The sequence below is a fragment of the Megalobrama amblycephala genome, linkage group LG22 (assembly GCF_018812025.1).
Source record: "Megalobrama amblycephala isolate DHTTF-2021 linkage group LG22, ASM1881202v1, whole genome shotgun sequence".
Lineage (NCBI taxonomy): Eukaryota > Metazoa > Chordata > Actinopteri > Cypriniformes > Xenocyprididae > Megalobrama > Megalobrama amblycephala.
Genome location: NC_063065.1, coordinates 3533749 through 3559146, shown reverse-complemented (window position 1 = coordinate 3559146; position 25398 = coordinate 3533749). Strand labels below are relative to the sequence as shown.

The window sequence follows — 25398 nt, the reverse complement described above, 5'->3', positions numbered from 1 at the left end:
TTTAGAAAAAAAACATTGTTCTAAACTGTGTGAAAATGTTCATGTCATTGTCAACAGTTTCTTTTCATTCCTTTAGGGCAAGGACATATACATTGAGGACTTTTTTGTTGTCCCTGTATGGAAAAGAACTCCTAACAACCCTGTTACTGGATTACCGGTGAGTGTATGTACTGTATTTACTATGTGGGAGGTAAAAACTAAATTAAAGGACATAACTGTCCTGATCAATTCTAGGAAGATGCAGACTTGAAAGACCTGTTAGTCTTTCCAGCATGGACAAATGATAATGGACCAGACCACTTCGTTGTCTGTGTAAGAAAATACTGAAATGTCTAGTGTATACGTTGATTGCTATTGCAATGTGTGTGTTTCTAAAATTAAACACTGAAAAATCTTGGAAGACGCAATAAGGTTCAAATGAAACATTTTTACACCTTTAATGTTGTAGATAATGATGCCGCTTCGAAGAGAGATGGTGTTTTTAGACTCTCTGTACACAGAGCATGAATCAGGATTTGGAGATGAGGACTACAGGGCAATTTTTAGGTCTATCAATAAACTAAGACATGTTTCAGCCTTTATCTGATATATGGCTATGTTCCTATAGCCATTTCTTGCACTTCTGGCTATGTTCATCTAGCCTTTTTTATGCATGGTGTTCTAGAGTTGAGGTGAGCTGTTATTGTCAATATTACTTCTAATATGTTTTGTCTACAGGCAAATTGCTTACCAAGTTGATCATGGGACATGGAATGAAAAGACTGGATATGATTTTCTGGTGAGAAATCAACTTAAAGAATTGTCATTATTTGGCGTTTACAACAGTTCTTTTTTTGTACATTATTCTAAAATAAACTTGTCTGTTCACTGATTTTAGGCTTTGCCACGTCAGACAAGAGGGAATGATTGTGGTGTTTTTGTACTCATGGTAAGATTTAAAATTGTTGAGTTAATTGATTTAAAGCTTTTGTAAACATTGTCAATGACTGTATCTTCTCTCTTTCCAGTACACTCTCTCAATGGTGTGTGGCACTGGGTTTCAATTCCAGGAGGTAATTTTTTTTTAATGTAACCTTTATTTTACCAGGATGTTTTTCTTGTCAGGATGGTGCTTTTATTTCTCATAGCTAAAATGTAACTCAGGTGGTGGTGTATTTTATCTTGCTTTACTCTAAGCAACATTTCTTTCAAAAAGGGGCATAGTTGTTGCAAGCACACCCATGTATCATGTATTAACAAAAACATGTTGGTTAACTGTTAAGACTAAACAGTCTTTCTTGCAGATGGATATGCCTATCATCCGCCGATGGTGGTGCCTTCTACTCATGGAACGATTTCAAATTGATGGGTATGGGTCAATATTTTTTACATTTTGATCTTTTAAATCTGTCAAATTTCTATTTGATATTGTGTCAATACAACAACTTAGAACACGAGTATCAAAACATCCTTAATATCTCTCCTACCTGTAACCAATTATAATGAATTTTGTCTTGCTTGAAAGCTATGGCCGCAGATTTGCTTTCTGGACTGAGGAAGCAAGAAGTGTATTGGAGGGAAAGACTCTGCCCCTTTTTAGGGTGGAAAGAAGAACCAGGAGAGAACCTGTCTTGGCAGGAGGCTGAAGAGATGTTCCTCCAGGGCCCCACTTATCACTCAAGGTGTTTTAAATTTTTTGTTTGTACACAAACTGTTGGATTTTTGTGTTACACAACATTTCTGACAACAGAATTTATCTTTTCTTTTAGTGAAGTTGAGGAATTTGACCGAAGAATTGCTCGAGAAATGAAAAATCACCCCATTTGAATGTAAAGCATTTATTTTATTTGATGTTGTTTAATATGTAATATATACATTATTAACCCAATTATTTTTTTCACAGTTTTTCTCTTCATTGTTTACAGCTCGATGACTTGTCGGACCACATGAAAAAGAATACAAAAATAAAGTTTGGTGTGAGAAAATGACTCCGAGCACTATCATTTATTGTATGTAAATATAGAGTTAATGTTCATCCCCTAACTCTATACTGAAGAATGTGATAAATCCTTAAGAATTAGGAAAACAATAAATGACTATGAAAATATTTAAGTAACTGAACAATTTCTATTTACAAACAAAATTAATAAAAATAAACCAGACTTAATGCATTAAATCATAACCTAGTATGTGTAATATTTTATAAAATAATGCATTCAGTCATAGCGTAATATTTTCTACTAGAAAAAAATAGTGTAAGTTGCAATCTATCAGCAATTGAATTCTGGTAAGGTAATATCTAATCAGGTTAAATAACCTTCCAAACAGCAGGTGGCACTGTCTGAAAAAACGATAGTTCTGGGAGTGCTGTTTTGAGCGTGCAGGTCTGAGTGTGCAGTTGGGCCTCCGGGCCTGCAGCTTTATAATGTTGTTTGAAGCCGTTGCTGTGTCGTCAGTCTCCCCTCATCCCCTCCACTCCGCAGCTTAACCACGCCCACTTCTGTAGCATTTTTCAATACTGTGGTGAGAATAGAGTGCCCCAGGGATGACGCGTTTTTGTAGGCCAACCCGGAAGTTAGCGGCGCACGGGTTCCCTCGGTTGAAAGCCTATTCATTTTTCCCATAGACTTTTGGAAAAATCGCAGAATATAAGCTCTGTGTTTAACAAAGGGTTATGACACTTACACGTTTTGTCTATCAAAATAATCTTTACAAGTTAACACAATATTTATAGATTTTGAAGCCTAAATAAAGTCGTCAGATATAAAAGGCTAACAGTAGGCTATAAACGGACTACAGCACACCATAGTCGCGGATCAACGTCGTCACCACCGAGCGTCCTCAAACTTTATTTAGAAAACAACTTTATTTAAAAACATGCTCGCTGATTATGATCTGCGCTGTGTATGAATAATTTTACACTTTTTCATGAGAAATTATGTCCAAATGTCCCGTTTTTAATGATGACGTCTAAAGTCCCAGCCAAAGGAAGTAGTCCCTTTTAGCACTTTGTTAGCAACCGCCGATTTTAAGACACAGTAAAAGTTTAAAAATCACAAGTGGGTTATAACTGGTGTGTTTATGTCATAGATCAAAACGTGAAAGTATTTAGAGGCTTTGTTTACCACAGACCTTATTTCAGGCGATTTAGCAAAAACCCATTCAAAAACCCATAGCCTTGACGGCGTTGGAACCGGAAGTCCTAAAATGCTAACTCGCTTCCGGGTTTTGCCTACAAAAATGCATCATCCCTGAGGCACTCTACTGACTGCTACTGAAACAGGGAGTTCATGACCCTTTAAATTAAACAGTTGTAATGTCATTGTTTTTAATAAAATTATGGAATAATGTATAATAATAAATATATAATAAATAAATCTTTATTGTCATTTTTAAAAGAATGTGCCTTTTTGTGACATATCTATACACAAATGTGTATATTGACATGGGTATGACAGGTATTACAGGAAGAGGTGACTTATGATGACATTACTCCATGTCCCCACTTTTCAAAAGGATTATAAATCATACAGAATGAGTTTTTGTGAGAAAGTAAAAGTGTGCATCACAGTTTCCTGTGATGGTTAGGTTTAGGGGTAGGGGTAGTGTAGGGGGAGAGAATATACAGTTTGTACAGTATAAAAACCATTACGCCTATGGTCAAACGTGTGTGTGTGTGTGTGTGTGTGTGTATGCCTCTTTAGCAGCTGTTTCTGTGGCTGTGAGCCTCTATATGTAAACTGCCATATTGGAACAGTCTAAGCCAGACTGTGAACCCTTGAGCAAATGTCTCAGGTTGTATGTAACCATGGTTCCTTGAGGGGAACGAGACGAGTTCCCTTCAAAGGGAACTGACTGTGTTTCTGCTATTCTAGTTATATGCATGTATGAATATCTATATCTGCAGTATATCATCATTTATCATTAAAGGGTTAGTTCACCCAAAAATGAAATTTCTGTCATTTAATCCTCAACCTCATTTGTGGTATACATATATCAGAGGTTGCGTTAGACTTTAACATTGTCCGTCATTTTGACGGACAGGGTCGTAAAAATTCTGTCATAATCTATTACTACCCGTCATTTTAATTTTCATATTTTAATAACACATTTAATTGCTTTTATTTTTGTTCACAAATAAAAGCAATTAAATGTGTTATTATAATTAAAATATGAAAATTAAAATGACGGGTAATTCACACGTGAAATTTCTCTGTACTGTACTATAGGCTACGATGGTAGCCATTCAAGAAAACGTAGTTTCATATTTATGTTTAAATAGTCCTATGTTATATTTTAAATTCATCTATTTGATTATGAAAAGTTAACAGCATGAGTAAGATGCATCATAAGATGCGCAATATATCGGGAGACATGGAGAGGGTCAGACATGATTTTAAACACTTCATAAAGTTTTTATTTTGTAGAAAGACTTTCTTTAAAGTGAATTTCGTTTTGTAAAAATTGTATCTTAATTTTAATTAATGTTTCATTAACCAATTGCCTGGATGTAATAAAATAAGAAGCAAATATAGCAGACAATATAATCATGACATGGAGGCGCGGGCGCGATCACTGGCGCGTGAACTGGAACGCGTCAGCTAAATGAACCGAAACTCAGCGGCTGCTTGCCTCTCAGACATGAAAAATATATCTACAGAAAGCTTTAAATACCTACTTTAACGAAAACGAATTAATTCAAAACGAAAAGAAATAGGCTACTCTGATTATGTAGACTAAACCGAATGAAGTGCATTCTCTCTCTAGCGCATCCACGAGGAGATGATGAGAGTCAATATTGATAAATATCTTCATCTTTGCAGCCGACACTGATTCAGAAAACATTACTTTATTAATAAACAATTAAAATGTCTCCTTGCTGTTTTGCGCATTCATGAGACCAATATCGATTAAATCACAATCGATCTCTTGGTAGGCTATATGCTGTTTTCAGTTGATGATTAAACAGTGCATAGTGCGCCTCCCATCCAATAAATCGCAATAGGCTTAACGCTTTGTGTTGCTTTTGATATGGAACAAAAGTCTCAGATTTCAAATTCTGTCCATTTCATTAAGAAATTCAAGCAATAAATACCGTTTTGGCGCTCTTTAATGTGGCGTGATAGAGAGTTGTAGCTTCTGGGTACTCGCCTGTGCGTTATCAGTATCAAACGCATAGCAAAAGATTCCTGCCAGTTTTATTTTTGTTCTGGATCCAGTGCTCTGCTGCTACATTGGAGCGCAATCGCCACCAACTGGACAGGGGTGGGAATTACAGTTACAATTTACAGTAGATCACCCTGAGTGTAATCTGTCACCGTGACGGACAGCCTTCAGATTTTTCCGTCATTGATAAAAAAATTCCGTCAATGACGGAAAATTTTCGGTTAACGCGACCTCTGACGGGTAAATGATTACAAGTTCACACGCACACGCACACGCGCACACACACACACACACACATATTATATATATAATGTATGTGTATATATATATATAATGCATGTGTGTGTGTGTGTGTGTGTGTGTGCGCGTGTGCGTGTGCGTGTGAACTTGTAATCATTTACCCGATTTTCAGTCTTATGATGTTGTCTCAATTTCATTCCAGGTCCACAAGTGGGAACTTTTTAGAGAGGTTCCCAGTCCTTCTCCTTGCCAGGAGAACCTCAAGTGGTTTGCTTCTGCCCATGGAAGACAATGACAGAAGATACTCAGGACGCTTTTCTTACAATAAAGAGATTGTATGAAAGTCTTCTTAATGGTAATAAACACAAATGTGCACTAAATTTTCACATATTGCAGTATACATATAGAATAAATAGTAATAGGTTTTATCGACAGTACATACATTTGCACTTGGCCAAGCAGAGTTCATTTTTTCTCACATTAGGTTTAAAAAATGTTTTAACATGAACAACATTATGTTTTTTATTATTATTTCTTCTTTGAAAATGTCTATTTCAACAGGACTAACATTTTACAACACATTGGTTTCATTTATCATATTCCCCACCTTTTAACCTTGAAGTTTCAATTTTACATAGGTGAAATTACATAAGAACACTTAAGTGGGGCCTTGTATTATTTTGATCATGTCAAATTGATATTACATTATTAAATACAACCCATAGGTGGACTTAAATTTAAACCATAATAAAATTTAATTTAATTTAATTATTTATTTGAGCTGCATTATGATTGAATGATTATTGTTATTATTATCATATATAATATATTTATATATAATATTATTATCATGTCCACATCACAGTTTCTTTTTTCCAACAGTGGCTATTGCAGATAAAGAAGTAAACAGCATGGGAGAGAGTCACAAACAGCACAGAGACAGAGACTCCACCAGGAGACTCCACACCTCTGTTCACCTGTAATGGTAAAATGTCTCATTCAATAGAACAAACAGTTTTGTGGTCCTATTACCTGTCACGCACCAAATAGTAGTATCTGTCCAAATGCAGACCCTAAAGCCTCATACACACCAGGACGATTATCGTGCGTGCTTACCACCAGTCTAATTCGAGACGTATTTTTGTGTTCATACCCTAGCGATTTTCACTGACAATTACAGAAATAAAATGCATATATGGCATATACATGTTGTGAGAAGATGGTAGTCAGAAACGATTCTTGCAATGACAGCAGTGCAAGTGAACAGTAGTGCAAATAAATATATTTATGAAATAGACATTCTTAACGGAAATAAAAAGGCATATAATACACATCTATTGGTGGGATTTTAAGTCAGGTAGCTTGTTTTAGGTAGGCAATATGCGTAAACATAGCGTAAGTTACGTGAAATGGACACGGGCAGCAACAGCGTCTCTTAAAAGTCATTTTTCCTCCTCTCGCCTCCTCCATTACTTCATTGAAATAACCCAGATAAAAAAACTCTATAGTAATTTAGAGTAATTTTTTATTCTAAAACACACACACACACACACACATTGTATGAATTATGCAATTGCAAATGTTTTTTCAAACTATTAAAACACATGACAGATGTAACGTGCAAATGTAATGTGTATGTTTAGTCAGGAATCAGATCTTTCAAGAATAAGTGGGTGGCTCTTAAAAGAGCCTTTGTGTTATGAAAAGCAGCAGCAGGTGAGGGGTGCAGAGATGACAGGTGGGCACATCAGGCTATGTTGTGTTGACAGGGGACTTCACCAGTGGCAGAAGAAAAGTACCTGTTGAAGGACTCCCGAACAGCTATGACCTCTTGAGAGGAGTTGTTGGTGCCCACTCTCCTTGCACGTGTAAGTGCAGGGATGCGCTGTTCTTCCTGAAGTTATGATGGGCCACTGTTGCTTTCACAATGGCATCCACATTTGCAGGGCTCACTCCAATCAGCCGGTGGTAGATTCTCCATTGTGCAGCAAGAATCCCAAAGGCATTCTCAACAACTCTTCGGGCTCGTGAAAGGCGGTAGTTGAAGATCCTCTTTGATTGGGAGAGGTTTCTTCCAGGATAGGGCCTCAGCACATTCCTCCTTGTGATAAAATGAGAAGATAAGACTAGATACAGACTACAACTGAATGTAAACCAATAATAAAATATTTAAAAATGTAACATAATTCTATACAAAAATGTGAAAACAAGGCATCAGACAGTGAAAAAAGCAATTATGTCAAAATTTGATGCAGCAAGTAAAGTAAAAACCAGACACTATTTCTGTTCAGAGTTAACTCGAGACCCAAGATAAAACTAATTACTTGATACTATATATATATATATATATATATATATATATATATATATATATATATATATGAGATGCAGCTTCTCTTCCCGCAGGGCTTATCCAAAAGCAGAGGCAGCAAGGGTTCCTCCATCACTGTTCCGACATCCACAACTGCCAGAAGTACAAGAGTATGTTCCCTTGTAATTAAAATATTGGGAACCTGAATTATGTGGTGCCTGGATTACCACATTCTTCCCATCCATTGCACCCACACAGTTAGGGAAGTTCCACCTCTCCTTGAAGCCCATGGCAATCTCCTGCCAATCAGCAGTCTTTGGTACAGGCAGAAAGTCATCCACCAGGCTGTCCCAAATGGCCTTGGACACATCTGGCACAATACCTCCACAGTGGAGATGCCCACTCTGTAACTAGAAGCAATGGTGGTGTAGGAGTCACCAGTTGCCAGGTATCTGAAATTAATGACATTGTGGTGTTCAGTAAAATCTTAACTACTGGTACAATTAAAACAGCAAAACTTTTAACCTCAAATTAAGAAACTGGTGTGTGGGCGGGAGCGGGATAAAGACATGACCACGGAACTCCTGCAAAACATAGCCTACTAATTAGCACACAATCTCTGATTATGTACTGGTACTGTGCTAATTTATCTGAAATGTTATGAACCATAGATAAAATAACTGCTGAAAGTGAGCTGTTATGTCAGATCACTCTTTCAATAGGAAAAAAAATTCCCCCCTTTAATAGTCAAGCATATTTACAGTGCAAACCTTGTAAAATGGTAAAATGTTCAAATAATTAAGGTTTTGATTTTAGGTCATAATCGTCCAGCCCTACTCTCAATTCAGACTTTTTTCCCCCTCAGAATGGCATGATATATAGTCACAACTGTGTGTCAAAATTAGAGTTGTGAGATAAAAACAATTCTGAGAAAGGAAGGGGAAGCTAGTAACTGTTTAATAAATGCTGGTTTTACAGTTATAAAATGCTAAAATAGTGCAATAAAGATGAATTCAACCCCCAATATCCACACGAAATATGACAATTGTTTACTGATATTTGTTTATTATCATTAAGTGCCATAATTAATGAGGATAGAAGTATTAAGTAGTAACACCAGATTTTAACATTTAATAGATGAATTACAAAAAAAACTTAATAGATGAAGTGCATTACTACACAAAAGGTGTGTCCCAATTCATGTAATTATGCACTATTCTGTGACGTTTAAGTATAAATAGTGTGAGTAGTGCGTTCACACAGAATATTCCAAAAAGAAAAAAGTGCACCTTAAATACCCGGATGATGAACTAAGTGTGGAATGTTGGACACTTCATGCACTCAACCATCACAGCTTTAATTACATAGTGGAGGGGAAGGGAGGATCGGACTCCGTTATTAAATGACATAATAATCTTATACAATTCACGCACTACATGGATGAGTGCACAAGTACATAGTGTATAAGTGCATAGTGTATAGTACATCATTTGGGACACAACTAAATTATATATGGGTTGCTAAGTTTTTGATTACTACTTAATTTTTGCTTATCACATGAAATTTGGGTCCTTCAAATATGTCCTTACTACATGTTAAGTAATACTTCAAAAGTATTATCGTCATGTAAAGTAAATTGTGTGTGATTATATGCATGAAATTCATTTGCTAGTCCTAATCTAAAATGCATGTTTAAGCTGTTTCAACTGAAAGTAACTTACACGACATATCTTAAAATATGTCAGTGCCATTGTTCTGTCTCAAGATGCACACCAGTAATTTCTTTTCTCTTGTTAATGTTTATAAAAGATACTTAAATGCTCTCATTGAACCTAGGCCTAATCCTGTCTGTGAAACTGGGCCTTAGTGTCAGAGTAACACAAACAGTCTTACCAGTGTATTGTCAACATCAGTTTCATCTGAATCTGTACAACTCAATGGCGGGACTGAGGCCCGTTTCTTAGGCAGTGGCTTGTCCCTTTGATCAGACTCCAACTGCAACTCCAATTCCTTAATCTTAGCATTACTATGATATCTATTGCCTGAAAAATGATTCAAAGAGGGAGAATCAGATTAAGGCACTTTAAAGCAAATTAAACAATATTTTAAATTTAGTGCACTTAATTCTTGCGCATATTATTGTGCAATGGTAGTTACACAACTGCCAAAATTACATACCACAACAGCTTAACATTATTTATTGGACCTGACAAAATATTTAAAAATATATATATATTAAAATAAAATGTATTAGATAGGTCTACTTACTGCTCACAAACTTGATGGAGGCAGCATACACTGGCCAGCCATGTTTTGGCTTTTTCCCTTTCTGCCACTCCACAGCAGCTGAATAGCAGAAATCCATCTTCATCCATCTTGGTATCATCATATGTTTTGTTTGTTTGTTTATTTTATTATTTATATATCATATGTTAATACTTTGGCAATATTGTGATTCACAGTCATGCTAATAAAGCTCAAGTGAATTGAATTTGAGAGCACGCAGGACAGAGAGAGCACACAGGAAACCCCCTAGAAAAGTCAAATGTTGACTGGTTCACACGGCCTAAATCAACAGATCATGACTTGTTTTTCATGTACCATCAGGTAAACGTCCAAAAATGCAGTTGTGAAGAAAGTATTTCAGTGTGAGGATGGCACAAATCGGAAGTGGCTGCCATACTGTGAGGAGACATTATATTGTTCAGTTTGTATTGCCTATACCAAGCCCTGTGATCATGGCAATTCATTTATTGTTGGAATGAGAGATTGGAGGCATATCCATCAGAGAATTGGAGAGCATCAACAAAGTTTTGTCCACAGAAATTGTACAGAAGCATATTTCTTGAGTGCCAGCAAAGTAAACATAAACCATTTACATTGTGGCCAGCAAATGTCTGCACACAGAGAGCAGGTTCGTAAGAGGCGTCAGGTGCTGGAGCGTGTTGTAGATATTAAGTTCCTGCAGTCTGTAGTTCATCCATAGACTGTGGTAATACTGAAGTATACATTTTCCAACAGTAGTTGTAGGTTCTGTGTTTTGGTATAAGCCATCTAGTTGGTAAATTTTTACTTTTAGCTTGTCTTTGTGTGATGTTGACTGTATTGCACATTAGCATATTTGTAAATATGTCCCTGGTTAGTAGTACATTAATTTATGAATAATTTATAAAGATTTATTTATTTAGAAAGATTTAATTAATGCATTTCTAGCCTCTGGGTTTCATGCGATGTACATAGTTAATTATATAAGTTTTAATATATATTATAAAGTTTTAAGATAATAGGTATTATCTATTTTAGATATGTATTAGATATGTATTAATTAGTTTATATATATATATATATATAAAAAAAAAAAACACAAATATAATTACAGGCGAAATGTTTTACGTGACTCTGGGAAACCCCACCACAAGTCTGTTTTCCCCCTCGGGGTAGTTTTGTTTGTTTTTGTTTTACTTTTTACTTTAAATAAAGAAACCCATCCTCACTGCAATTGAGTTCTCATCTTTCCACCACCTAAACCGTGACAACGTCAAACAGGCTGATGGGAAAACGTGATCTGCACAGAGCACAGCTAGCAACACGCAGTAGAAGATCAGCGTCACATCCTGTTTAAGGAAAAACAAAAAATGTCGGATCAGAGGTACAGAACACGTTTAATAAATTTAAGATCACAAATTAATGCCAACTTTGATAGATTCATTGCAACTCTGGCAAATGATGACCATGAAGGCAGTCTCATTGAAAGGTAATTTCGAGTTACTGTAAAATAATATAAATATATAAAGTATTCATAAGAATATTTGCAAGAGAGATACTTTATGTATAACCCAGCCGTGAATTATGTTAATTACGATTGAACATGTACATGTTGCATGCGCAGTGTTAGCAAATACTTTCAACTGAAAGTAGCGTTAGCTAACTGAATTACTAGTGAGTGCACTGATCTGTATTAATTAAATGTAGATCAGTGTGGGTGTCTAGATAAGGATAATTGTCCAATAATTTTTTAGATTTTTTGCTAGACTTTAAAAAAAAAAAAAAGTCTTAAAAGGGGTGGGGAAGTCACTTGATTGGCAGCACTCGGCAGATGATCACTTTTAAGTGAAGACGGCTGTGCTAAAAGAAATGTTCAATCATGTGAATGTAACTGAAGGGTTACTGCTTTTAATAATAGTGATATTCTAAAACAAAATTTGTACTTGTAGGTTGCATGAATTCAGAAATGAAACGAATCAAAGGCCACCAAGGAGAAGGAGGAGGTTAACAAATCCCCCGCAGACTATAGGAGTACGCTTGGGATTCATAGATGAGGGAACCAGTCGACCTGTTACTCGATTGATTGATGAAAAGTAGTTAGTTTGTAAACAGGTGGAGGATAGTGATGGGCAAATAAAGCCTCATGAAGCACCGAAGCTTTCCCCTCATTGTTTCAGGAAAAGATTCAAAGTTTTGAGAGTGTCGAAAACAGCGCCACTAGTGGAGGTCAAAACGAACAGGGATGGGCAGTGTTTATGATGCATGAACTTCAATCATAAAATAGGTTTTGTAATTTGTATTTGATAGGGTGGATGAAAATGGCTTCAAATTTTGTTCAAAATACTTTAGTGTTTTGTATTTTTGTAGTTTTAAAATGCTTTAATAAGGCTAGATGATGACATCTTAAAATTGCAGCCTCTGATTGGTGCTTACTTAGTAGTTTGCCCAGACTTACTGAGACCAGCAGAAATTAATCCATATGGAACACAGCAGTCAACAGTAAGAAACGTGCATGGTTGCCATCGTCCCATTACTTTTTTTTTTTTCCATATAAATTTCTATAATATTTACCAGTTTTATGTTAGGTTTTGGTGTTTGTTTTAGTATTCTTTTGCTAAATAACTTACAAGTTTACATAATGATTTTGAAGACTATAATACAGAGCAGCAGCCCCCTTTATTTAAGATTAGCAATCAAATGATTAATTAGTTAGATTCTAGTTGCTATGAATACAGGTGCCATCAGTTGTCTTCTTATGAATGACTTGTTTGTCATTGAGTCAGTGTTGCTGATGCAAAGTAGGCCCTTCGTTACCAAACACCAAGTAACTAAATTAGGATACAATTATGAGTCATTCACAAACTGTTAACCGTCACTGGTGTGTCGACGCACCAAAGCTTCTTTGTTTAAATTAGATCAAATTTACTGTTAGATTTAATGTAATTACCTTGACAAACTATTGTCACGGAGTGCACAGACACGAAATAAGATCCACGTGCAGTTTAATGATGTAAGTCCAGGGAATAAACAGTCCACAAAAACAGAAACCAGAAACAAAGTGCACAAAACCGTAAACAACGAACCACAAACACAGGCAAAAAACACTGAAACTAAATAGACAGAACTAATGAGCAAACACAAAACACCTGAGTGCAATGACATGAGGCTGATAAGTCCAAGGGGTGAATTATGGGAAATGAAGTGAAAACTGGTGACGTAGTCCGTGCTGGAGTGCCCTCTGGTGGCCAACCAGGGTACTCCAAAAGGATATCGTGACAACTATACATCATTAAAAAGATCTAAGACTCGAGCTTCAATTTTTAATCTTTATTTTACTCTCAACATCATATAGTGACCGTTATTTGTTAATATGTGTCGGGAGTTATGAATATGAGAAACGGAGTCGTTACCTTTTCATTGAAATATGAGCGTCAGCTTCAGCCATTGAGAAAAAAAACTCTGTACGATCATCATGAAAAAACTCCACAAAATAACATCCATCAGGGCTTTTAGCTTAAAAGCATGCACATTTGGAGAAATATTGATGGATTCTCATACGTTTATGTCAATTTTCTATATAGAGGAGTAATATTTATTCAATTTTTACCCAAAACGCGCCGTTGTCATCAAATTAACGCTGTATACACAGACTACTGTGTGGGGCGCTCTGTGCACACTTAGTCCAAGAATTATGACACAAAGAATAAGATCATGTGACCTCCCAGGAACCAACAGTTAAAAGAGGTTTAAAATGTATATTTCGTTAGACCATTAGACTGTGTGTCAAGCCAAGCCAAACTATTATATTTTATGCACCATTTAAAAACGCTCTCTCTGTGAACAACAATGAATACAGAAGCGTTACGGAAGCATCGTGTTATTAAAGATTGAACAGAAAGCCTCAATAATTTGCTATTAACGCTAACCGGATAACCTTGTAATAGACATACAAGTTTGCAAAATGGATGAAACTGTCGTCACATAACAACAGCATTTCCCAGTTTATCAATCAAACATCGACCGATATGAGCAGAAAACCAGTTATTAAACATTAACAGGCTTTTAAATAATATTTTAAACATTAATTAAACATTTTAACATTATCATTGTTTGTAGAGAAGATATAGACTTTTTAAATATGACAGGTTATTGAATTACTATAGATTATGTACACAGCACCTGTAATACACAAGCAGATTTTCATTTAAAAATTTCATTCACATTGAAGCTACCAGTTTTTTTTTAAAAGGATACACACAACCACTGCCTTTAAAACAAAAGTGTACTATCTGACATTTATAGGTACACTATGTAACTTTTGGCTCTCTAGCGGTTAATAAACAGAACTGCCTGCGTCTTGCAGAAGAACATTATAGCCGGAGCTACTTCTCTCTGTTTATGTCTATGACGAGTCACACAGATACTGCGCTCTAGCAGCGCTGCCGACCAGAACCAGTCTGAAACAGTCCCAATATGAACTCGCTCGTTACATACATTTTGAACAAAAAAAAAAGTTGTTGGCAAAAAAAAAAAAAAAATTGCTTATTTTTTAGCCAGGCAATATTTATTACATTTACTTACACAGGAGGAACTTCTTGGATTCCATCTGGTTGAATGCTTTTTTTCCATTCACACACTTCCAGTTGATCCTCCTCCCAACATCATCATGGAAATTGCGGGAAAGGATGTTCCATGTGACACGTTTTGTGTCATGGCCCCCAACAGAAGAAATCTAAAATGTAACAAAAATCCTGTCAATTTCTTATAAATAAAGGGGTTAGTTCACCCAAAAATTAAAATTCTGTCATTTATTACTCTCCCTCATGTCGTTCCACACCTGTAAGACCTTCGTTCATCTTCAGAACACTAATTAAGATATTTTGATTGAATCCAATGGTAAGGCCTGCTTTCAAATCAATGACATTTCCTCTCTCAAGATCCATTAATGTACTAAAAACATATTTAAATCAGTTCATGTGAGTACAGTGATTCAATATTAATATTATAAAGCCACAAGAATTATTGTGTGCAAAAAAAAAAAAAAACTTTTCAACAACACTGCTTCAGAGTTTTATGAATCGAATCAGTGACTCGGATCTCCTATCAAACCGCTAAACTGCTGAAATCACGTGACATTGATCCTCTGAGTCACTGATTCGATTCGTAATCAGTGTTTTGAAATCAGCCCATCACTACTGTCGAAAAGTCATTATTTATTTATTTATTTTTTTAGTGCACAAAAAGTGTTCTTGTCACTTTATAATATTAATTTATTATGTAATTTAATTAGAGGAAGTGTCATTGATTTGAATGCAGGCCTCACTGAGCCATCGGATTCAAAACCAACAAACGTCAAATAATTCACATATAACCTGTAGCTGAGGCTTGGCGTCGCCCTCTTCGCCTTCCCCTCGGCTTGCCACGACCTACAAAGACCCTTTCAGAGGTCCGTGGAGGGTCTCCTCCAGAGCCTGACCGTTTCCTCTCCACAGCTGCTCTCTGTGTGTTGGAGTGAATATTTCTTGTAAGACTGATGATGTTAAACGTACTGGAACCAAAAGAAATGTAACTAGTGAAAAGAAAACACAACATAGTGTGTTAGTGAGGTGTTACTGGCTTGAATGAGCCTTGGCATAGAAGTCTCTGTAACTAAATATTCCCTCATTTACATATGCCACAGAGCATGATAGGATGTTAATTGCTTAACTGCATCATGCAATATACACTACCGTTCAAAAGTTTGGGATCACTAAGATTTTTAATGTTTTTAAAAGAAGTTTCGTCTGCTCACCAAGGCTGCATTTATTTAATTAAAAATACAGTAAAAACAGTAATATTGTGAAATATTATTACAATTTAAAATAACTGTTTTCTATTTGAATATAATTCACAAAGTAATTTATTCCTGTGATGCAAAGCTGAATTTTCAGCATCATTACTCCAGTCTTCAGTGTCACATGATCCTTCAGAAATCATTCTAATATGCTGATTTGCTGCTCAAGAAACATTTAATGTGTACAATTGTACAAAATATTTGTGTACAATATTTTTTTTCAGGATTATTTGATGAATAGAAAGTTCAAAAGAACAGTGTTTATCTGAAATCAAATCTTTTGTAACATTATAAATGTCTTTACTGCCACTTTTGATTGATTTAATGCATCCTTGCTGAATAAAAGTATTCATTTCTTTAATTTCTTTTCAAAAAAATAAAAATAAAAATTCTTACTGACCCCAAACTTTTGAACGGTAGTGTATAATGCTACAGAAGCTTTGTATTTCAGATAAATGCTGTTCTTTTCAACTTTCTATTCATCAAGGAATCCTGAAAAAAAAGTACACAACTGTTTTCAACATTGAAAATATAAATCATAAATGTTTATTGAGCAGCAGATCAGCATATTAGAATGATTTCTGAAGGATCATGAGACACTGAAGACTGGAGTCACGATGCTGAAAATTCAGCTTTGCATCACAGGAATAAATTACTTTGTAAAATATATTTAAATAGTACACAGTTATTTTAAATTGTAATAATACTTCACAATATTACTGTTTTTACTGAATTTTTAATTAAATAAATGTAGCCTTGGTGAGCAGACGAAACTTCTTTTAAAAACATTAAAAATCTTAGTGATCCCAAACTTTTGAACGGGAGTGTACCTGTCTGAAATCTAATACACTCATCCTTCCACATTCATTATGTTTTTACTTCAATTTGTCCCTCATCTGTATGTTCAAGATTAAAATGATTGAGGTAAAGATAAAAACTCTAACCCTGGCTTCAGCTAGAACGTGGTCATGTTTCAGTTCAAGAGCCATGCGTCTCCCCTCTTGGTCCTGTGAGTCAAGGATATGTCTGGTGGCCACTGCAACACAGACAGAGACAGACAGACAGACTGACTGACAAAGACAGAAAGAGAGGAAAGATATTGAGAAATAGAGAAATTGAGATAGATGACAGATAGAGATTGAAGAGATGGATAGAAATATAGATGGTGAAATAGATGGACAGAGATAGAAAATGATGAAGATAGACAGAGGTTGGCTCTTAAAAGTGCCTTTGGGTTTTGGAAATCAGGTGTATCTATAGGGTGAAGGTGAAGTTTGACAGGATCTGCAGGAGAATAGAAATTGTTCATTATGTAGTGAAGGCTAAATATGATGAAAAAAGTTTTAAAATGTGTACCCCGATAGTGAGAGATACCAATTTTCTTAAAAATACATAATAAAATTCACGTTTTTCCCATTTTCTGTATGACTGCACAAAAGGCGTGTCTTTTTTTTTACTGTTAATATGGAAACCATTGGTCGGCCTTTAATTCATTGCTCTAACATGTAAACCACGTGAGTCTAATGGAAAAGAAAAGCATCAATTATAACATTTAAACAAATTTGATCATTACATTCAAGTCTCGTGGCTTACCTGGAAAGTGGTTCGAGCGCAATGACGGAGAATTCGCGGCCTGCAGAAATCACCCAATCGCGAAGTGGACTGGCTCCGTCTCCATAGCAACGGATGCTGAGGCTCACGGGTAATGCGGGCGTCCACTAATTAATTTATTTTTTATTTTATTTTAATTTAATTAATAACCACAACTAAACCCCCCGTTCTCACAATAGAAGGAGAATCAAATAAAACTGATGGTCATGAACATCGTATTGTTGAATTATCAAGCACACTTTCGTGTTTATGTGTTGAAAGAAAGATGAGGATATCATTAAAAGAGAATCGGCATCAGGAAGTTTTAGCTTACGTCTTCAACATAGTAAAAGTAGATAAGGCTCATGGGTACTGTAATATTTAGTTTACTGTCCGATTTGACACACCAAATAGATTGAAAAACGGCATTTCTCAGAAAAGAAACCGAAGCACAAAGGTTATAGCCTACAGAATATAAAGCAATAAAAACAAGGATCAAATCTCCTGGTTAAATGTTGAGTAATGTAGTGCTTAAAGTTTAAAAATGAATAACAAATGAAAAAAAACAATGCTTCTGAGTGGCAGAAAGAAAAACGTGGTGCAGACACGAAAGATGCTTCCTATTGAAATACATTAGATCGAAAGTCGTGCTGAGTGACACGGAAAAAAAGGGAAATTCGTGTCCACGAACACAAATCAATAGATTACATTTCGTGACTATGTCACAAACTGCCGTGAGACTGGGTTGCAAATAGGCGCCTTTACATTTCACTTAAAAAAAACAAATGTTCTGCGGTCGACTCACTCTCCTGTCGTGAATCATGAATCAGCTCTAACTCCTGTTGCATTAAAAGGGCATGCAGCTATAAAAAGGCACTGTCATTCCTTTTGCAAGACATTGTACTCTTTAAAGGGATAGTTCACCCAAAAATGAAAATTTGATGTTTATCTGCTTACCCCCAGCGCATCCAAGATGTAGGTGACTTTGTTTCTTCAGTAGAACACAAATGATGATTTTTAACTGCAACTGTTGCAGTCTGTCAGTCGTATAATGCATGTTAGTGGGAACTCCATATATAAGAGTCAAATAAACTATAGACAAGTCCAAATTAAACCCTGCGGCTCGTGACGACACATTGATGTCCTAAGACACGAAACGATCGGTTTGTGCGAGAAACCAAACAGTATTTATATCATTTTTTACCTCTTAATACACCACTATGTCCAACTGCGTTCAGCACTCGGTTAGTGAGGTCTGATCGCGCTCTGACAGCGGCAGTGATGTCTAGCTCTCATTGAAGCCTATGCTTTAATTTTTGGGTGAACTATCCCTTTAATGCATTTCATCTTTAGGAAAATCTTTCTTCCTTCCCATATTCCCTGAGAAATGTGACTAACAAATAATGACTTTATTTGAAAAAGTAAAATCTGAATTTTTATTTTACTGAAATACTGATATACTTGCATAATAATTTGGAACATATATAGTAGTCAACATTTGAAGTGGATCAAAAAAGTTAATCAAAGTTGTCCTAAGAACTAAGTAGTCCAAGAAGGTTTTTAGGACAACTTTGATGAAAGGTTTTGATCCACTTCAAATGTTGACTATTGTAGATGTCATGGATGTGGATAAAAGATTCAGACACATAAAACTTTCAATCTTTTTTAGTTGTTACAAGTTGAAAAGAAAGTAACCAAGGAAAAGCAAAAAATGTTGGGAAAAAAAAAAAATAAAAATAAAAATTAGCAAAAATTGCAAGCCCAGTTAGTATTTTTTGCCTTCTCAAATTCGGGAGGTTTCATGTTTAGGCATTTCACATGAAACCAGTGTTTGCACGCATGACATTCAATCTAAAAAACAAAAACAAAATTATATATTTATTAATTTACTAATTGTAATTAGTGTCTTAACTATAGGTTTTACTTATCATTTGAGAAAAATACCTGCATAACAAATACACCACAGCTGTATGAATCCTGCTGGATTGTGTGTTTAATTGTGGCCCCTCTCCACTCAATCTCCACCCACTCTTTTTTGCCAAACCTCATTTTGAAGTATTCACTTTGATAAATATATGAAACAGTTAGGGGTAAATACAGTTAAAGTAATTGGAAATAATTAGAGTAATTTTAGCATTGTTTTTTACCAAAATCTGATAGCAGCTTGCTTAGAGTCCTTTTCCTCATCAGTTTCTTGTGGGTCAATAAGAAGAACCTGACTGGAAGATGCATGTAGATACTGGACAAAAGAGAGAAACCCATTTCAAATTATAGTTCAGCTTTGACCACATATCCATGAAAAAGAACTTATTGGTATTTTGAAAGCGTTCACCAAAAACTTCCAGTGGTTATCATTCACATTCAGGAAACTGATAATTGCTTGGTATTTTGTGAAGTCCACCTGAAATGTTTGATAATTTCACATTAGTAAATATTTTTAAACATGTGTTGTGGTTTCATATCTTTAATGTATATAACAATACAATGATACCTTCCATAGGCTCTGTCTGCATACTGCATCTCTGTCTCTGGTCATGATCACTTGAGCAGTAAAGACATCGATGAGGTAAATGCTACTGTCCTGTAAAGGGAACTGACTGCGTTCCAGATGTTTACAATATTTATGGTATACTTTGGCATATTTAAATCATGCCAATTTTAAATAATAATAGCTCATGAATGTTCTTGCCTCTCCCACAAGCCACTTGTGCAGTTTTGAACTCTGAGTGACGGACGGTGTACCTGCTCATCTTTTCTGCCGATGACACAACAGCAACCACCAATTCACAGTCTTTTTTGGACCAAAGGTATTCGATCTGCAATTAATTTATTTTAAAGAAATATGTTAAATGCATTAAGATTATTTTACAAAATATAATAAACTGAAGTAATACCTCATCAGCAATGTCCTCAGATGTTTGTTCTGTTTTATGGGGCTCAGTAATGTATTTTGGCTCATGTTTTGATGTAGTTGACAGGTCCATTGGTTTGTCTGGAATCAGTGTGGTGGTTTCCATCTGGCTGGTATTGCTGCTGATGCCTTTGCTTTCTGGACTTGATGGCTGTGGCAATACATAAGGTGGGTCAAAGTATTTTGTCCTTTGTTTTTTATGTTTTCGAGATGTTTTTTTTTCTTTCTGGCTGAAGAAGTTTTGTTTTGGTTGTGGATCCCTACAAGGCAGTATCAGACTGTTGTTAATGATGTGTTCTCTGAATCTGCCTTGTGGGGATCCATACATTTTGTGGATGAAGTCAGCAGGACGCAGGAACTTCTTAGTTTGAAGGATTCTGTGTTTAACAATCCAAAACCACTCTTCCACATGGCAGTTAGTTTCCCTGGTTTTGGATTGTTGGCTGACTGTAGCTGTGCTGACTTCAGAAAACCGGCTAAGATCTCCAAGAAGCACACCACTCCAGAGGGGGAAAATACTCATGTAGCTGTTCATGAGGATGTCGATAAGTTCTGGACAAAACTGTGCTGTGCATGTTTTTTTCCTTTTTGTATTTTTAATCAAATAAATGAAATCAACAAATTCAATCTCACCACACCCGTAATACCCCTAGTCATTTTAACACCTGAAATCGCTCTTATTACATTCTTTTTTTACACATATATTTGTCTCACGTTTCTCAACAAGATTATTCAATTTTATTTAATAACACACGATCATGATTACATTTAATTTCTGTGTAGTAAGGTTTTGTAGACGATGATCCACATCACAAAATTAAGTATTTTTATTTTACATTTGTCACTAATAAAATAAAACACAAACGTTTCAGCTCAATGCTTTCTTCAGTGCATAGTAGTGTAGTAAATTTAACAATCTTTTCAGTGGCAAACAATGATTGCAATTTATTTTCAATAATTCTTACTGAATTAAAGGTAATGCATAAAACACAGCTGTCATAGAAAAACACTTAGATAACATGAATTATGGAAACAGTATCAAAGCAATTTAACACTGTCTCTTACCTTTACAAAGTACTTCAGTACATATACCTTGCCTGTTGCTGTTCCATATTGTCATTAACCATTTTCATAGTTTATCATTTGTCATTTTTAAAACATCCATTGCCAGGTTTGACCATGTTTCTTTGTTGACTTTTCCTTTTTTACTAATACTATGAGCAGTGAATGCCTTTATAATTGCGTCCCTTCCACCAGCATCTGTCCATACATCTTTGTTTTTGCATTCCTGGCCTTTTTTATATCTAGACTCACTGATTCATTTATGCTCCGATGCTTCATGAAGCAGTGTTTTGAAATCAGCCATCACTAAATAAGTCGTTATTTAGATTTTTTGGTGCTCCAAAAATATTCTCGCTGCTTTATAATATTAATATTGAACCACTGTACTCACATGAACTGATTTAAATATGTTTTTAGTACCTTTATGGATCTTGAGAGAGGAAGTGTACATTGTTCCCTATGTAGGCCTCACGGAGCCATCGGATTTCAACTAAAATATTTTAATTTGTGTTCTGAAGATTAACGAAGGTCTTACGGGTGTGGAACGGCACGAAGGTAAGTAATAAATGACAGAATTTTCATTTTTGGGTGAACTAACCCTTTAAGGCAGAACGTAGCTAGTAGGTCGTAAGCTCTCCGTAAAGTAATGCGTTGTCGCATAGAATGACGTCTATTTTTCTTAACCCATAAGCCTTCTAATAGGTAAACAGTAAATAGTATGAACAGTGTGTAATTTCAAACTCATTCTTGACTGGCCTAAACTGAAAGTTAAAAAAGACATTAAAGCAAACTTTATCGAACTCAAAACATTACACTTTTAATTGAAAATATCTATCCCACACATGGAGGAGAAACCAAACAGGAAGAAAAATTTCAGTCATGAAGAAATTCTGATTTTAATTGATGGATACAAAGAAAACAAAACAGTCCTTGAAAGCAAATTAAACTCATCTGTCACAAACCGAAAAAAGGTGAGATTTGGCAGGACATAACAAAAAAAAATAAATGCAAAAGGCTGTGAGCAGAGGGAGATAAATGATGTTTTATTAACAAAATTTGGGAGGAGCAAGTTCAGATAATTAACCTAATTAGCAAAGGTGGAGAGCATTCAGTTAATCAACTCAACCGATGTAAAGAGGTATAAATTCAGCAGACTTACCTCTGTTCACATGAGAGTTTATCAGCATTAGGCCCCGCCCTACGTTCCGGTCTAAAATCGAGCTCTCGCCGTCTGTCCGATGAAAAATTCCTCGTCCTTGAGGAATCTTAGCTCAATTTTCTGGCCTAATCCTCCACACCGCACCACCGCCGATCCCTCTGCATTATCTCGCGGGTCTCAGCCCAAACAAACCAGCCCAGCATGCTGAGGCCTACCACGGGCAACATATCCATGATATTTTTCCCCGTATTTCTCATCTCCAGCTCATTCAATCTTTCCGGTCATAAAGAAAAGGACAATAAAGCTCCTCAAACGCCAAGCTCGTGTCTCGGGCAATGCTGCCAGTTTCCCGCAAAGGAGTGGGCCTTCCTCCACAGTCAGGCCGCTGCAACAGGCTCTCAACAAGCCGCGCCGCTGATTCATTGTCGGCCAGCTTTCTCTCTCCACCCTGCTGGCTCAAAACCGTAAAAAAACACAGCTCAAATCCTTTTCGTTTTCCCTGGTTGAACTTGCTTCGCTTTGGTCGCTAAATCATGAGCACAGTTTATGCTATCTGGATACTCAATTTTTTGATCGCAAGAAATAGGTTTTGAACCGTTTTCAGATTTGCCGTTTCTAATCTAAAGCGCTGTACAAACAGCTCGGACATCATGTGCAGTCAGATCGCACGCACAGTTGCAGAATTAATAAGAACTTAACGTCAACGCTGTCCTGAGGTAAACATAAAATATAACGCTATATAATTTTCAGTTCTAATCGTTTTGTATCTGTTTGAAGTAACCAAAACCCAGCTTCACTATCGTTAAAGAGACGCAGTAAGACAATTTCATACACTCATTCATTCTCACTAATGGATTCAAATAAATTCCACGACTGTATCTGTATAAAATAATTTTATGTTAAGACTCAGATAACTGATAAAAATAACTGTTGAGGGTTCCTCCTAGTGATGGGAGAAACAAAGCTTTTTGAATCAATTGAACCGCTTCGAGAAAACGATTCGGTTTCCCTCGAATCATCACACACCGGTGATGTCTACTGGTCAGAAAGGTAAATGCACCGTAGTCAGTTCAAACATGCATGGAAAAACATTTTTCCAATCAGCTGCAACTGTTTTAAGTGTTAAATTCTATTAACAAATTATCTAATACCATTAGATAATACTATAGCTGAAGTATCGTGGTACCATGCTGTATACAAAATGGACCGAATTTACATAAATGTATAAAACGGACCAGATTTTTCTCTTAATACTTCATTAATAATGAGAACAGGCTTTTGTTACCAATCATTGTAAATGCATTCAGCAATGTACATTCAGCAGAAGCTGCCTCAAGTTACATGGAATTTATGCATTTGCACTGCAATTATAATTAAATAAATAAATAAATAAATAATAATGAATCGCTTAGTGAGTCAGCGACTCGTCTAATTCGTTCAAAACAGATTCATTTAGAAACTAAACAAAAACAACGCTCTTGCTCATGTCACGAACTATCAGCAGCATTTTTCTGGCATGAAAAATCTTGACTGGAGAGCAGTACTAAAACATAATACAATGTTTATATATATACATTAAAAATATATATAAATAATAATAAAAAATAACTAAATAAAAATAACGAGTGCAAAGCCGCTACATTGATGAATGGAATTGCATTTGTCTGAATCGTCTTAGCAAAGATGTTTTTATAAATAATTACACCTGTTCCAGAAGTGAAACTTTATCTTAAAAAGGTGCAACTTTATCTTATTGCAAGATTGGGGAACAATAAGACGCTACAAAACATTTACTACACTGGGCACAGCAGACAGGCAATGGCAGTCTCTTTTAAAGATTTTGCAGGCATGCGCGTTCAAACGAAGTGCAGACCTGCAAACTTGTCACTTTTAGGTGACAATCACCTTTTTCTTGGTCATTTGGGTCATTTATGTGAATCGCGTAGAACCGTTGAGTTTTTTTGGGGGGGGGGCATGCAGATGAAGATGCCCTTCATCTGCATGCCGCCCTTCATCTGCATGCCATGCGGGCTAGAATTGCAAAACATTATTGGATAATTCTTATAATTGATATTTCTCTGGGCCAATCGGAATCTTAGCACTTTTCTCTTGGCCAATCGGAATCTTAGCACTTGCGTCAGAATCTTGAAGCACACCGCGCCAACTGAGAGATCGTCATTGAATGGCTACACGCGAGTCTGATGCAAAGAAGCTTATTGACAGTTAAATTCAAGGTAAGTCAAGCTTTTTGGAGCAAAAATAACAGCTATTTGTTTGCTTGATTCAATTAACGTCAGCTACTGCTTTTGCATATTGTATTGTCATCATACCTATGACGTTAGCTAGACTTATCGTTAGCCGGGTGCTCTGCCCTGAGTTCCGAGATATAACGTTACGGCTACTACTCGAATTCTTAGCTAACGTTACCCTGAATATTAAGTTGTTGTGCGTCCACATGAGTGCGAAGGTGTCATTCATGATGTAAGTAAGAAGTTAAATGTGACTTTACACAATAGCTGATGTGAGAGTAAGTGTAACATTAAAGGACAACTCCGGGGAATTTTTAAGTTAATCTTGATCGTTACACCTTTGCGAGTACTGTCTATAGAAAAAAACGAGCTGGATTGGTGCTTGCAACACGGAGATATTCCAGTTAATGCCCAGAGCTCCACTCAGCTAAAACGGCAGTTTTGGGGGCATTAACATAACGAGTGTTTTTGTGCCTCTTAACAGACACAAAATGCAATTAAAATGTCTGTCTAACATGTACAGGGCCCTTACATGACAACGAGATGCAAGAAGAGCCAAGGCAGAAGAGGAGGCGCTGGCCAGAAAGCGACATGCAGCCAGGTGCAAGAGAGCTTGTGAAACACTCATCCAAG

At 36.0% G+C, this 25398-nt stretch overlaps 2 long non-coding RNA genes across 2 annotated transcripts; one reads left to right on the top strand and one right to left on the bottom strand.

Moving 5' to 3' along the window:
• Positions 1 to 1007: 1007 nt before the first annotated feature.
• Positions 1008 to 2529, top strand: LOC125257896. Its single transcript, XR_007182471.1, has 5 exons — positions 1008 to 1052; positions 1284 to 1348; positions 1505 to 1661; positions 1749 to 1808; positions 1883 to 2529. It is a non-coding gene; the product is annotated as an uncharacterized LOC125257896 (long non-coding RNA).
• Positions 2530 to 13457: 10928 nt separating this feature from the next.
• LOC125257897 lies at positions 13458 to 18586 on the bottom strand. Its single transcript, XR_007182472.1, has 3 exons — positions 16739 to 18586; positions 15334 to 15460; positions 13458 to 14693 (listed from the first exon to the last, which is right to left on the bottom strand). It is a non-coding gene; the product is annotated as an uncharacterized LOC125257897 (long non-coding RNA).
• Positions 18587 to 25398: the final 6812 nt, after the last annotated feature.